Source organism: Ambystoma mexicanum, chromosome 4p (assembly GCF_040938575.1).
Source record: "Ambystoma mexicanum isolate Mex_15411 chromosome 4p, UKY_AmexF1_1, whole genome shotgun sequence".
Classification (NCBI taxonomy): domain Eukaryota; kingdom Metazoa; phylum Chordata; class Amphibia; order Caudata; family Ambystomatidae; genus Ambystoma; species Ambystoma mexicanum.
In genome coordinates this window covers 988,297,380-988,312,221 of record NC_090927.1, presented here as the reverse complement: position 1 = coordinate 988,312,221, position 14,842 = coordinate 988,297,380, and positions in this window count along the sequence as shown.

Below are 14,842 nucleotides of genomic sequence, written 5' to 3'. Positions count from 1 at the left end.
CTAGGGGAACACCAGGGGGCCAGCCTCCAATCTAGGGAAAAAGCACGAAGGCAGAAAAAACCCTAGTTCATAGATGGTCTTGATGATGAGTCAAAGAGATGGCACAGATGTTCTGCAACTCTTGTCGTGGGATCCAGAGATGTGAAAATACAATCCAAGGGTAAAACTAAATAAACTTCGCGGAGGCGAGCGAAGCAGTAGCACAGAAATGACTGAGGATACAGAATCAAGTAAGAAGGGTGCTGCCGAGCTGGCAGCAGGCGAAAGACAGCAGAAAAGAAGTAGCGGAACACGGTGCGGAGAAGTGGCACCGCGTTCAAAAGGCAGGAAATCGAACCAAAACGGCTGGGTTGGAAGTCGAGCGGATAGGAAGGCGCTCTAAGCAAACGAAAGTAGTGTTGACTGTACAGAGCGACAGCGACAAGTTAGAATAGGGTGAAAGTAGACTGGGAAACAAGGAAGGCAAAAGTAAGAAGAAGGTAACACAGAAAAAGGATAGACAGGAAAAAGAGGAAAGGAAACGAGCGTAGTTCAGGCTCGCTACGGGAGGGCTGTAGAAGGAGCAGAAATCACGGAACGTAGAAATGAGTAAGTAGCACTCGGAGCGTTGAATGAAACAGCAACAGATACAACGTGCCGAGCAGGGGGGCGGAGCCTGCCTTTAAAGGCACCGCGCCATGTTGGATGAGGACTAGAAAGATACTCGGGGTCGGAACTTCCAGCGACTCCAGCATTTCCAATCCTGGTTCCTGACAGTATACCTCCTTCCTCTCGGGGGACCCCCAGGCTTGCCCGGGTGGAGACAATGGAACTTCCTGAGAAGTCTGGGTGCGTGGATGTGGCTAACAGGTTCCCAGGACCTTTCTTCCACTGGATAGCCCTTCCAGTGTACCAGGTATTGGAGTCTGCCCTTGCGGTATCTGGAATCTACCAGGTATGCCACTTCGTATTCCTCCGGAATACATCGTACTTGTGCGCGACCCTTGTGGATGGGTCTAAGGAGCGGGTCTTCCTTATACTCCTTAAGCAAGGATACTTGAAAAACTGGATGAACTCTCTTGAGGTAGTCCGGAAGTCTGAGCCTGTAGGCTACCGGATTGATTTGTTGAAGGATAGAAAATGGCCCAAGAAATCGAGGGGAAAACTTCCCAGCATGAACCCATCTAGGTAGGAATCTGGTTGACAACCAGACCAGTTGTCCCACACCCCAGTTGGGATTAGATCCCCGGTTCTTATCTGCCCATCTCTTTTGAGTCTGTAGACTGGCCTGGTGTGCCTTCTTGGCAAGACCATGTACTTCATGTATTTCCTGCAAGATACCATCCAAAGCAGGGATCCTTGTGGCTGGAGAACTAAGACCCGGTAGATGTTGAGGATGATACCCATATGTGCACAAAAAAGGGCTCATTTGGATAGAGGTATGCAGAGTGTTATTGTATGCAAACTCTGCTTGCGAGAGGAAATGGTACCACCTCTCCTGCTGTGGACTGCAGAAACACCTCAAGTATTGTTCCAGACTGGCATTCAGCCTTTCTGTCTGCCTGTTACTCTGAGGGTGGTAACCCGAGGAAAGAGCGCGGTGGATTCCCAAAGTCTGACAAAGTGTAGTCCAGAATTTGGATGTAAACTGAGGTCCCCTGTCTGATACTATAGTCCGGGGTAATCCATGCAGTCGGACTATGTCTCGAAGAAAGACCTCAGCGGTCTCAGAAGCGGATGGTATCTGCCTGAATGCAGAAAAGTGGGCCAGCTTGCTGAAGGAGTCTATTGTGACCATGATTACTGTCATGTCGTTAGAAGGAGGGAGATCGACAATGAAGTCTGTAGACACGTGTTCCCATGGTCGTGATGGTAAGGAATGCTGCTGCAAGAGACCGAGCGGTTTGCCAGTTCGGTATTTATTAGAAGCACAAATAGAGCATGAAGTGACATACTGGTGCACATCCTTTCTTACCCTTGGCCACCAGAAACCTTGTTGCAGCAATTCATAGGTCTTTCGGATGCCGGGATGTCCTGTCAAGGGAGAATCATGACACCAGGAAAGGATGAGTTTCTGGAGACTTTTAGTGGGAATGAAAAGTGCGTCTTCATGGTAGTACAAACCATCACTACCTAAGCGGACCGAAGAAGGAAGTTCTGTGCAAGCCTGATATTGAGGTATCAGGTCTTGGAGGAAGGAGACAGTAGTTGCTAAAACCTTAAGATTGGGGAAAATATGGTCATGTTCTTCGTAATTCCCTGAGCTGTCCCCGATGCTTCGTGACAAGGCATCCAACCTTCTTATTTTCAGAGCCGGGAATGTAGGTTATCACAAAATCGAATTGCAAAAAAAAATAAGCCCACCGGGCATGTCGGGCATTGGTACACTCCATTTGTTGGAGAACCCGAAGGTTACGATGGTCAGTTCTGATCACAAAACAATGGGCAGCGCCCTGTAGGAGATGTTGCCATTCTTGACAGGCTAATTTGATGGCCAACAGCTCTCTTTCCAGGACAGAGTAATTGCGTTCGCTGCTGGTGAGGGTCTTAGAAAAGTATGCCACTGGGTGTTCGTAATCATCCGCTGCCTTCTGCAATAGGATGGCACCTATCGCTCCTATCGACGCATCAGTCTCCAGAATGAAAGGTTTAGTCTGATCTGGTTGTACCAGAACGGGAGCATAAGAAAAACACTCCTTAAGGGTTAGAATAGCCCTCTGTTGTTCCTCTCCGAAGGCGAACTTGACACCCTTCTTTAGCAGGGAGGTAAGAGGAAGCACTAGGTTGGAGAAGTTGGGAATTAACCTCCTGTAAAAATTGGCTAACCCTAAGAAGCTTTGTAGCTCCTTGACAGTGTTGGGTTCTCTCCATTCCCTGATGGCCTTAACCTTAACTGGATCCATCTCTATGCCCCTTCCTGACAAAAGGAATCCTAGGTAGGATACTGAGGTGGTTTCGAATTGGCACTTCTCCGGTTTAACTAATAGCTTGTGATCTTGAAGACGTTGCAGTACTCTCTTAACCAGTACCCTATGCTCGGGCAATGTCTGGGAGAATACCAGGATGTCGTCCAAGTACACTACAACAGATACGAACAACATGTCCGCGAATACCTTGTCCATGTATCTTTGAAAAATGGCTGGGGCATTGACAAGGCCAAACGGCATCACCCTGTATTCGAAAAGTCCAAATGGGGTGCGGAACGCCGTCTTCCATTCGTCCCCTCTTCTTATCCTTAGGAGGTGGTAAGCGCCCCTTAAGTCCAGTTTGGTGAAGTAAATAGCCCCCTGTACTGCCTCCAGAATATCTCGGATCAAAGGCATGGGATACCTGTCCCGAATCGTCACCTTGTTCAAACCTCTATAGTCTATGCATGGACGTAATTCTGCACTATCCTTCTTCGGAATGAAGAATAAGGAGACACCACAAGCGGATCTGGACTCCTGGATAAGCCCATTTTGAAGATTGGAGTCTAGGTAATTCCGTAGAGCTTTCCTTTCAGGGAGAGACAAGGGATACATCCGTCCAAACGGAACTACAGCATCTGGAAGTAAGTTGATACCACAGTCTTCTGCCCTGTGAGGAGGTAACTCACGTGGTTGGATGCCTAAAAACACCTCCGAATACTCTTGGTAATGTGTTGGAATCAAAGCGATGATAGCCGGACTTAGAGCAGGACCCGACCTCCCTCCATGGTGAGTTAAGCCGATAGACTGGTTCATACAAGTGGACTTACAAAAGTGCGAATTAAAACTCACTCTATTGGCCTTCCAGTTGATCTGAGGATTGTGTCGTCTTAACCAAGGGATACCAATAACCAATGGAAAGTGCGCAGCTCGGATCTGATCGAACACCAAGTATTCAGAATGGTGACTCAATTCCATCTTCAAGGGTATAGTCTCTTTAGTAATAGGTCCGGAGGACAAAGGCCTCCCATCCACACCTTCTACAGGTATGGGAGTTGTCTTTGGTCTAGTGGACACTTGATGTTCCTTAGCCCAGTTGGAGTCCATAAAGTTTCCGGCTGCTCCGCAATCTAACATAGCAAGAACTTTGGTGGGACTCGAGTCGGATAGCCACAATTTGACTCGGAACACCATCAGACTGTTCTCCTCGGGGTTATTCATGGTTCTTGAGCAGTTGCAAGGGTACTTAGCAATTCCCCCGAGACTTCCCTTGCGGCAGATCGGGGGCTGTAGTTTTCCTTCCACCTAGGAGGAACTTACGGACAGTTTCTTAGTAAATGTTTAGAGGAACCGCAGTACATGCACAATCCGGCTTCTCTTCTTCGTTTGCGTTCCTCAGGTGTGAGAGGCCCTCGGGTGGCCCCTATTTGCATAGGTTCTTCAGGAGTGAGGTTTGACCTGGATGTGGGAGAAGGAGCAGGTAGACCGACGGTTTGAGGGGTACCTCTGATTCGCCTTCTTTCTTGTCGCCGTTCTGATAGACGGAATTCGATCTGTAGAGATAGAGTCATCAATCCTTGGCAGGACACAGGTCGAGCTACACGAGCTAACTCATCCTTGATTTTATCGTGTAGCCCTCTTCTGAATATAGTTTGTTGCGCAGAGTCCGGCCAATCTGCCTTAGCCGCCAATCTCTGGAAGCGGGATATGTAGGTTTGGACGTCTGTGTTCCCTTGTGTGACATCCAATATAGCTTCCAGTGAAGAGTAGAATACTTCTGGTCTGTCAAACTTATCCTTAAAGGCTTCCACAAAACGGTCATAATTGTTCAGGGAGGGGTCATTTCTTGCTACCAGGGGGGTGGCCCAAGCCAGTGCGTTGCCAATGAGGTTGGCAATAATAAATCCGACTCTGGACTTGGCGGATTCATAGGCATGGGTGCGAAAGGCAAAATAAACATTGCAGGCGTCTAGGAAGTCCTTTAATCCCCCCGGGTGACCATCGTTCTTGCCAAAAGAAAGGGGCATAGCGGGTAGATCCCCGCGGTCATCATGGTGTAAGACCACCTGTTGTCTGAGGGCGATGTTCTCAGTTCTCAGCGCTTGGACTTCTGAAGTTAGGTTCTGCATAGCTGCCACTAGGTCTTGGTATTGTTCCAAGGAGGCCATGGTATTGCACGGGCGTTGTATTCTGTCAAGATCTGAGTCTACCTCCCCTTTCTCCTCACCTGACTCTCCTGAGGTGGATCCTTGACGGTCGGTTTCGGTCTTCTGGGGTTTCTTTTTAATCCTTGCACCCTTGCCCTTGGGTGCTCGAACCTTCTTTTCGTGTAGGTAAGGTCTGGCCCCTCCGGAGGCCACCTTGACAGAGGCAAAGACCTGTCCTAGGGGAACCCCAGGGGGCCAGCCTCCAATCTAGGGAAAAAGCACGAAGGCAGAAAAAACCCTAGTTCATAGATGGTCTTGATGATGAGTCAAAGAGATGGCACAGATGTTCTGCAACTCTTGTCATGGGATCCAGAGATGTGAAAATACAATCCAAGGGTAAAACTAAATAAACTTCGCGGAGGCGAGCGAAGCAGTAGCACAGAAATGACTGAGGATACAGAATCAAGTAAGAAGGGTGCTGCCGAGCTGGCAGCAGGCGAAAGACAGCAGAAAAGAAGTAGCGGAACACGGTGCGGAGAAGTGGCACCGCGTTCAAAAGGCAGGAAATCGAACCAAAACGGCTGGGTTGGAAGTCGAGCGGATAGGAAGGCGCTCTAAGCAAACGAAAGTAGTGTTGACTGTACAGAGCGACAGCGACAAGTTAGAATAGGGTGAAAGTAGACTGGGAAACAAGGAAGGCAAAAGTAAGAAGACGGTAACACAGAAAAAGGATAGACAGGAAAAAGAGGAAAGGAAACGAGCGTAGTTCAGGCTCGCTACGGGAGGGCTGTAGAAGGAGCAGAAATCACGGAACGTAGAAACGAGTAAGCAGCACTCGGAGCGTTGAATGAAACAGCAACAGATACAACGTGCCGAGCAGGGGGGCGGAGCCTGCCTTTAAAGGCACCGCGCTATGTTGGATGAGGACTAGAAAGATACTCGGGGTCGGAACTTCCAGCGACTCCAGCGTTTCCAATCCTGGTTCCTGACAGTATACCTCCTTCCTCTCGGGGGACCCCCAGGCTTGCCCGGGTGGAGACAATGGAACTTCCTGAGAAGTCTGGGTGCGTGGATGTGGCTAACAGGTTCCCAGGACCTTTCTTCCACTGGATAGCCCTTCCAGTGTACCAGGTATTGGAGTCTGCCCTTGCGGTATCTGGAATCTACCAGGTATGCCACTTCGTATTCCTCCGGAATACATCGTACTTGTGCGCGACCCTTGTGGATGGGTCTAAGGAACGGGTCTTCCTTATACTCCTTAAGCAAGGATACGTGAAAAACTGGATGAACTCTCTTGGGGTAGTCCGGAAGTCTGAGCCTGTAGGCTACCGGATTGATTTGTTGAAGGATAGAAAATGGCCCAAGAAATCGAGGGGAAAACTTCCCAGCATGAACCCATCTAGGTAGGAATCTGGTTGACAACCAGACCAGTTGTCCCACACCCCAGTTGGGATTAGATCCCCGGTTCTTATCTGCCCATCTCTTTTGAGTCTGTAGACTGGCCTGGTGTGCCTTCTTGGCAAGACCATGTACTTCATGTATTTCCTGCAAGATACCATCCAAAGCAGGGATCCTTGTGGCTGGAGAACTAAGACCCGGTAGATGTTGAGGATGATACCCATATGTGCACAAAAAAGGGCTCATTTGGATAGAGGTATGCAGAGTGTTATTGTATGCAAACTCTGCTTGCGAGAGGAAATGGTACCACCTCTCCTGCTGTGGACTGCAGAAACACCTCAAGTATTGTTCCAGACTGGCATTCAGCCTTTCTGTCTGCCCGTTACTCTGAGGGTGGTAACCCGAGGAAAGAGCGCGGTGGATTCCCAAAGTCTGACAAAGTGTAGTCCAGAATTTGGATGTAAACTGAGGTCCCCTGTCTGATACTATAGTCCGGGGTAATCCATGCAGTCGGACTATGTCTCGAAGAAAGACCTCAGCGGTCTCAGAAGCGGATGGTATCTGCCTGAATGCAGAAAAGTGGGCCAGCTTGCTGAAGGAGTCTATTGTGACCATGATTACTGTCATGTCGTTAGAAGGAGGGAGATCGACAATGAAGTCTGTAGACACGTGTTCCCATGGTCGTGATGGTAAGGAATGCTGCTGCAAGAGACCGAGCGGTTTGCCAGTTCGGTATTTATTAGAAGCACAAATAGAGCATGAAGTGACATACTGGTGCACATCCTTTCTTACCCTTGGCCACCAGAAACCTCGTTGCAGCAATTCATAGGTCTTTCGCATGCCGGGATGTCCTGTCAAGGGAGAATCATGACACCAGGAAAGGATGAGTTTCTGGAGACTTTTAGTGGGAATGAAAAGTGCGTCTTCATGGTAGTACAAACCATCACTACCTAAGCGGACCGAAGAAGGAAGTTCTGTGCAAGCCTGATATTGAGGTATCAGGTCTTGGAGGAAGGAGACAGTAGTTGCTAAAACCTTAAGATTGGGGAAAATACGGTCATGTCCTTCGTAATTCCCTGAGCTGTCCCCGATGCTTCGTGACAAGGAATCCGCCTTCTTATTTTCAGAGCCGGGAATGTAGGTTATCACAAAATCGAATTGCAAAAAAAAATAAGCCCACCGGGCATGTCGGGCATTGGTACACTCCATTTGTTAGAGAACCCGAAGGTTACGATGGTCAGTTCTGATCACAAAACAATGGGCAGCGCCCTGTAGGAGATGTCGCCATTCTTGACAGGCTAATTTGATGGCCAACAGCTCTCTTTCCAGGACAGAGTAATTGCGTTCGCTGCTGGTGAGGGTCTTAGAAAAGTATGCCACTGGGTGTTCGTAATCATCGGCTGCCTTCTGCAATAGGATGGCACCTATCGCTCCTATCGACGCATCAGTCTCCAGAATGAAAGGTTTAGTCTGTCTGGTTGTACCAGAACGGGAGCAGAAGAAAAACACTCCTTAAGGGTTAGAATAGCCCTCTGTTGTTCCTCTCCGAAGGCGAACTTGACACCCTTCTTTAGCAGGGAGGTAAGAGGAAGCACTAGGTTGGAGAAGTTGGGAATGAACCTCCTGTAAAAATTGGCTAACCCTAAGAAGCTTTGTAGCTCCTTGACAGTGTTGGGTTCTCTCCATTCCATGATGGCCTTAACCTTAACTGGATCCATCTCTATGCCCCTTCCTGACAAAAGGAATCCTAGGTAGGATACTGAGGTGGTTTCGAATTGGCACTTCTCCGGTTTAACTAATAGCTTGTGATCTTGAAGACGTTGCAGTACTCTCTTAACCAGTACCCTATGCTCGGGCAATGTCTGGGAGAATACCAGGATGTCGTCCAAGTACACTACAACAGATACGAACAATATGTCCGCGAATACCTTGTCCATGTATCTTTGAAAAATGGCTGGGGCATTGACAAGGCCAAACGGCATCACCCTGTATTCGAAAAGTCCAAATGGGGTGCGGAACGCCGTCTTCCATTCGTCCCCTCTTCTTATCCTTAGGAGGTGGTAAGCGCCCCTTAAGTCCAGTTTGGTGAAGTAAATAGCCCCCTGTACTGCCTCCAGAATATCTCGGATCAAAGGCATGGGATACCTGTCCCGAATCGTCACCTTGTTCAAACCTCTATAGTCTATGCATGGACGTAATTCTGCACTATCCTTCTTCGGAATGAAGAATAAGGAGGCACCACAAGCGGATCTGGACTACTGGATAAGCCCATTTTGAAGATTGGAGTCTAGGTAATTCCGTAGAGCTTTCCTTTCAGGGAGAGACAAGGGATACATCCGTCCAAACGGAACTACAGCATCCGGAAGTAAGTCGATACCACAGTCTTCTGCCCTGTGAGGAGGTAACTCACGTGGTTGGATGCCTAAAAACACCTCCGAATACTCTTGGTAATGTGTTGGAATCAAAGCGATGATAGCCGGACTTAGAGCAGGACCCAACCTCCCTCCATGGTGAGTTAAGCCGATAGACTGGTTCATACAAGTGGACTTACAAAAGTGCGAATTAAAACTCACTCTATTGGCCTTCCAGTTGATCTGAGGATTGTGTCGTCTTAACCAAGGGATACCAATGACCAATGGAAAGTGCGCAGCTCGGATCTGATCGAACACCAAGTATTCAGAATGGTGACTCAATTCCATCTTCAAGGGTATAGTCTGTTTAGTAATAGGTCCGGAGGGCAAAGGCCTCCCATCCACACCTTCTACAGGTATGGGAGTTGTCTTTGGTCTAGTGGACACTTGATGTTCCTTAGCCCAGTTGGAGTCCATAAAGTTTCCGGCTGCTCCGCAATCTAACATAGCAAGAACTTCGGTGGGACTCGAGTCGGATAGCCACAATTTGACTCGGAACACCATCAGACTGTTCTCCTCTGGGTTATTCATGGTTCTTGAGCAGTTGCAAGGGTACTTAGCAATTCCCCCGAGACTTCCCTTGCGGCAGACCGGGGGCTGTAGTTTTCCTTCCGCCTAGGAGGAACTTACGGACAGTTTCTTAGTAAATGTTTAGAGGAACCGCAGTACATGCACAATCCGGCTTCTCTTCTTCGTTTGCGTTCCTCAGGTGTGAGAGGCCCTCGGGTGGCCCCTATTTGCATAGGTTCTTCAGGAGTGAGGTTTGACCTGGATGTGGGAGAAGGAGCAGGTAGACTGACGGTTTGAGGGGTACCTCTGATTCGCCTTCTTTCTTGTCGCCGTTCTGATAGACGGAATTCGATCTGTAGAGATAGAGTCATCAATCCTTGGCAGGACACAGGTCGAGCTACACGAGCTAACTCATCCTTGATTTCATCGTGTAGCCCTCTTCTGAATATAGTTTGTTGCGCAGAGTCCGGCCAATCTGCCTTAGCCGCCAATCTCTGGAAGCGGGATATGTAGGTTTGGACGTCTGTGATCCCTTGTGTGACATCCAATATAGCTTCCAGTGAAGAGTAGAATACTTCTGGTCTGTCAAACTTATCCTTAAAGGCTTCCACAAAACGGTCATAATCGTTCAGGGAGGGGTCATTTCTGGCTACCAGGGGGGTGGCCCAAGCCAGTGCGTTGCCAATGAGGTTGGCAATAATAAATCCGACTCTGGACTTGGCGGATTCATAGGCATGGGTGCGAAATGCAAAATAAACATTGCAGGCGTCTAGGAAGTCCTTTAATCCCCCCGGGTGACCATCGTACTTGCCAAAAGAAAGGGGCATAGCGGGTAGATCCCCTCGGTCATCACGGTGTAAGACCACCTGTTGTCTGAGGGCGATGTTCTCAGTTCTCAGCGCTTGGACATCTGCAGTTAGGTTCTGCATAGCTGCCACTAGTTCTTGGTATTGTTCCAAGGAGGCCATGGTATTGCACGGGCGTTGTATTCTGTCAAGATCTGAGTCTACCTCTCCTTTCTCCTCACCTGACTCTCCTGAGGTGGATCCTTGACGGTCGGTTACGGTCTTCTGGGGTTTCTTTTTAATCCTTGCACCCTTGCCCTTGGGTGCTCGAACCTTCTTCTCGTGTAGGTAAGGTCTGGCCCCTCCGGAGGCCACCTTGACAGAGGCAAAGACCTATCCTAGGGGAACACCAGGGGGCCAGCCTCCAATCTAGGGAAAAAGCACGAAGGCAGAAAAAACCCTAGTTCATAGATGGTCTTGATGATGAGTCAAAGAGATGGCACAGATGTTCTGCAACTCTTGTCGTGGGATCCAGAGATGTGAAAATACAATCCAAGGGTAAAACGGAGGCGAAGCAGTAGCACAGAAATGACTGAGGATACAGAATCAAGTAAGAAGGGTGCTGCCGAGCTGGCAGCAGGCGAAAGACAGCAGAAAAGAAGTAGCGGAACATGGTGCGGATAAGTGGCACTACGTTCAAAAGGCAGGAAATCGAACCAAAACGGCTGGGTTGGAAGTCGAGCGGATAGGAAGGCGCTCTAAGCAAACGAAAGTAGTGTTGACTGTACAGAGGGACAGCGACAAGTTAGAATCGGGTGAAAGTAGACTGGGAAACAAGGAAGGCAAAAGTAAGAAGACGGTAACACAGAAAAAGGATAGACAGGAAAAAGAGGAAAGGAAACGAGCGTAGTTCAGGCTCGCTACGGGAGGGCTGTAGAAGGAGCAGAAATCACGGAACGTAGAAACGAGTAAGCAGCACTCGGAGCGTTGAATGAAACAGCAACAGATACAACGTGCCGAGCAGGGGGCGGAGCCTGCCTTTAAAGGCACCGCGCCATGTTGGATGAGGACTAGAAAGATACTCGGGGTCGGAACTTCCAGCGTCTCCAGCATTTCCAATCCTGGTTCCTGACAGCAGCCTCCACCAGGCCCCCACCCATGTCTCCCAGCACCCCCACCCCCCCAGTCACCAGGGGCAGCCTCCACCAGGCCCCCACCCATGTCTCCCAGCACCCCCACCCCCCAGCCACCAGAGGCACCCACCACCAGGCCCCCACCCATGTCTCCCAGCACCCCCACCCCCCAGCAGTGCAGGGGCAGCCTCCACCAGGCCCCCACCCATGTCTCCCAGCACCCCCACCCCCCAGCCACCAGGGGCAGCCTCCACCAGGCCCCCACCCATGTCCCCCACCACCCCCACCCCTCAGCAGTGCAGGGGCAGCCTCCACCAGGCCCCCACCCATGTCTCCCAGCACCCCCACCCCCCAGCCACCAGGGGCAGCCTCCACCAGGCCCCCACCCATGTCTCCCAGCACCCCCACCCCCCAGCAGTGCAGGGGCAGCCTCCACCAGGCCCCCACCCATGTCTCCCAGCACCCCCACCCCCCAGCCACCAGGGGCAGCCTCCACCAGGCCCCCACCCATGTCTCCCAGCACCCCCACCCCCCAGCCACCAGAGGCAGCCTCCACCAGGCCCCCACCCATGTCTCCCAGCACCCCCACCCCCCAGCAGTGCAGGGGCAGCCTCCACCAGGCCCCCACCCATGTCTCCCACCACCCCCACCCCCCAGCAGTGCAGGGGCACCCACCACCAGGCCCCCACCCATGTCTCCCACCACCCCCACCCCCCAGCAGTGCAGGGGCACCTGCCAGCAGGCCCCCACCCATGTCCAACTCATGTTCCCCAGCACCCCACCCCCCAGCACTGTGGGGCACCTGCCAGCAGGCCCCCACCCATGTCTCCCACCACCCCCACCCCCCCAGTCACCAGGGGCAGCCTCCACCAGGCCCCCACCCATGTCTCCCAGCACCCCCACCCCCCAGCCACCAGGGGCAGCCTCCACCAGGCCCCCACCCATGTCTCCCACCACCCCCACCCCCCCAGTCACCAGGGGCAGCCTCCACCAGGCCCCCACCCATGTCTCCCAGCACCCCCACCCCCCCAGTCACCAGGGGCAGCCTCCACCAGGCCCCCACCCATGTCTCCCAGCACCCCCACCCCCCAGCCACCAGGGGCACCCACCACCAGGCCCCCATCCATGTCTCCCACCACCCCCACCCCCCAGCAGTGCAGGGGCAGCCTCCACCAGGCCCCCACCCATATCTCCCAGCACCCCCACCCCCCAGCCACCAGGGGCAGCCTCCACCAGGCACCCACCCATGTCTCCCACCACCCCCACCCCCCAGCAGTGCAGGGGCAGCCTCCACCAGGCCCCCACCCATGTCTCCCAGCACCCCCACCCCCCAGCCACCAGGGGCAGCCTCCACCAGGCCCCAACCCATGTCTCCCAGCACCCCCACCCCCCAGCAGTGCAGGGGCAGCCTCCACCAGGCCCCCACCCATGTCTCCCAGCACCCCCACCCCCCAGCCACCAGGGGTAGCCTCCACCAGGCCCCCACCCATGTCTCCCAGCACCCCCACCCCCCAGCCACCAGGGGCACCCACCACCAGGCCCCCACCCATGTCTCCCACCACCCCCACCAGTGCAGGGGCAGCCTCCACCAGGCCCCCACCCATGTCTCCCAGCACCCCCACCCCCCAGCCACCAGGGGCACCCACCACCAGGCCCCCACCCATGTCTCCCACCACCCCCACCCCCCAGCAGTGCAGGGGCAGCCTCCACCAGGCCCCCACCCATGTCTCCCAGCACCCCCACCCCCCAGCAGTGCAGGGGCACCCACCACCAGGCCCCCACCCATGTCTCCCACCACCCCCACCCCCCCAGTCACCAGGGGCAGCCTCCACCAGGCCCCCACCCATGTCTCCCAGCACCCCCACTCCCCAGCCACCAAGGGCAGCCTCCACCAGGCCCCCACCCATGTCTCCCAGCACCCCCACCCCCCAGCAGTGCAGGGGCAGCCTCCACCAGACCCCCACCCATGTCTCCCAGCACCCCCACCCCCCAGCCACCAGGGGCAGCCTCCACCAGGCCCCCACCCATGTCTCCCAGCACCCCCACCCCCCAGCAGTGCAGGGGCACCCACCACCAGGCCCCCACCCATGTCTCCCACCACCCCCACCCCCCAGCAGTACAGGGGCAGCCTCCACCAGGCCCCCACCCATGTCTCCCAGCACCCCCACCCCCCAGCCACCAGGGGCAGCCTCCACCAGTCCCCCACCCATGTCTCCCAGCACCCCCACCCCCCAGCAGTGCAGGGGCAGCCTCCACCAGGCCCCCACCCATGTCTCCCACCACCCCTACCCCCCAGCAGTGCAGGGGCACCCACCACCAGGCCCCCACCCATGTCTCCCACCACCCCCACCCCCCAGCAGTGCAGGGGCAGCCTCCACCAGGCCCCCACCCATGTCTCCCAGCACCCCCACCCCCCAGCCACCAGGGGCAGCCTCCACCAGGCCCCCACCCATGTCTCCCAGCACCCCCACCCCCCAGCAGTGCAGGGGCAGCCTCCACCAGGCCCCCACCCATGTCTCCCACCACCCCCACACCCCCAGCAGTGCAGGGGCACCTGCCAGCAGGCCCCCACCCATGTCCAACTCATGTTCCCCAGCACCCCCACCCCCCAGCACTGTGGGGCACCTGCCAGCAGGCCCCCACCCATGTCCAACTCATGTTCCCCACCACCCCCACCCCCCCAACACTGTGGGGCACCTGCCAGCAGGCCCCCACCCATGTGCAACTCATGTTCCCCAGCCAACATGTCATCACAATCTAGATCCCTGGTCCCTATGGTCAGCCTCCAAATGCAAAACACGCACCCGAGTATTGCATCCACCCACTCATAATTTGCAATTACATCACAGAACACCAATTGCAAGTTCCGAAACAAACACATTTCCCTCACATACACCCAATGGGTGTCAGTGAATCTCAAAACACATATCATGAAATGCATGAAACCAATGAGATACCACACATTGAAGTTCACCAAAAAAATATGTATTAAAGGAAACATAAATAGAATAAAAAATGAAGAAACAGAAATGTGAATGTACAAAAATTAAAAGAAGCATGTCCGTGAAAAAAAGCAAAACCAAAAATAAAATTCCAAAGTAATGTTGTCCAAAGTCAATGTCCACAAAACAAAATCCAATGGGAAATAAAAAAGAAAGCCATTGCTCCATGGTTAAAAAGTGAAAAAAAAATACAATCCAACAGTGAACTATGTACATGGGAACAAGCCAGGGTCCATTATCCCAACAAAAGAAAGGAAACCTATCTAACTACACTAACTAATAAAATAAACTATATACAAAAATGTGGCCAATGTCCGAAAGGTCCAAATAAAATCAAAACAAAAATGAAACCTAACACTACCTACATAACTATGTACAAGGGCAGCGGGCTAGTTTCACGGCTCACTTGTGGATGTCCCGGGCCAGGGCATCATGGAACTCATCCTCAATGTCCCGGAGGCGGTCCTCCTCCATGGCCCCAAGGGTCCGCAGGGCCGTCAACGTCCCCACCTCCAAACCCCTGCGGATTGCCTCGAGGCACTCGGCCCGCCTCAGGGCCCTCCGCATGGAG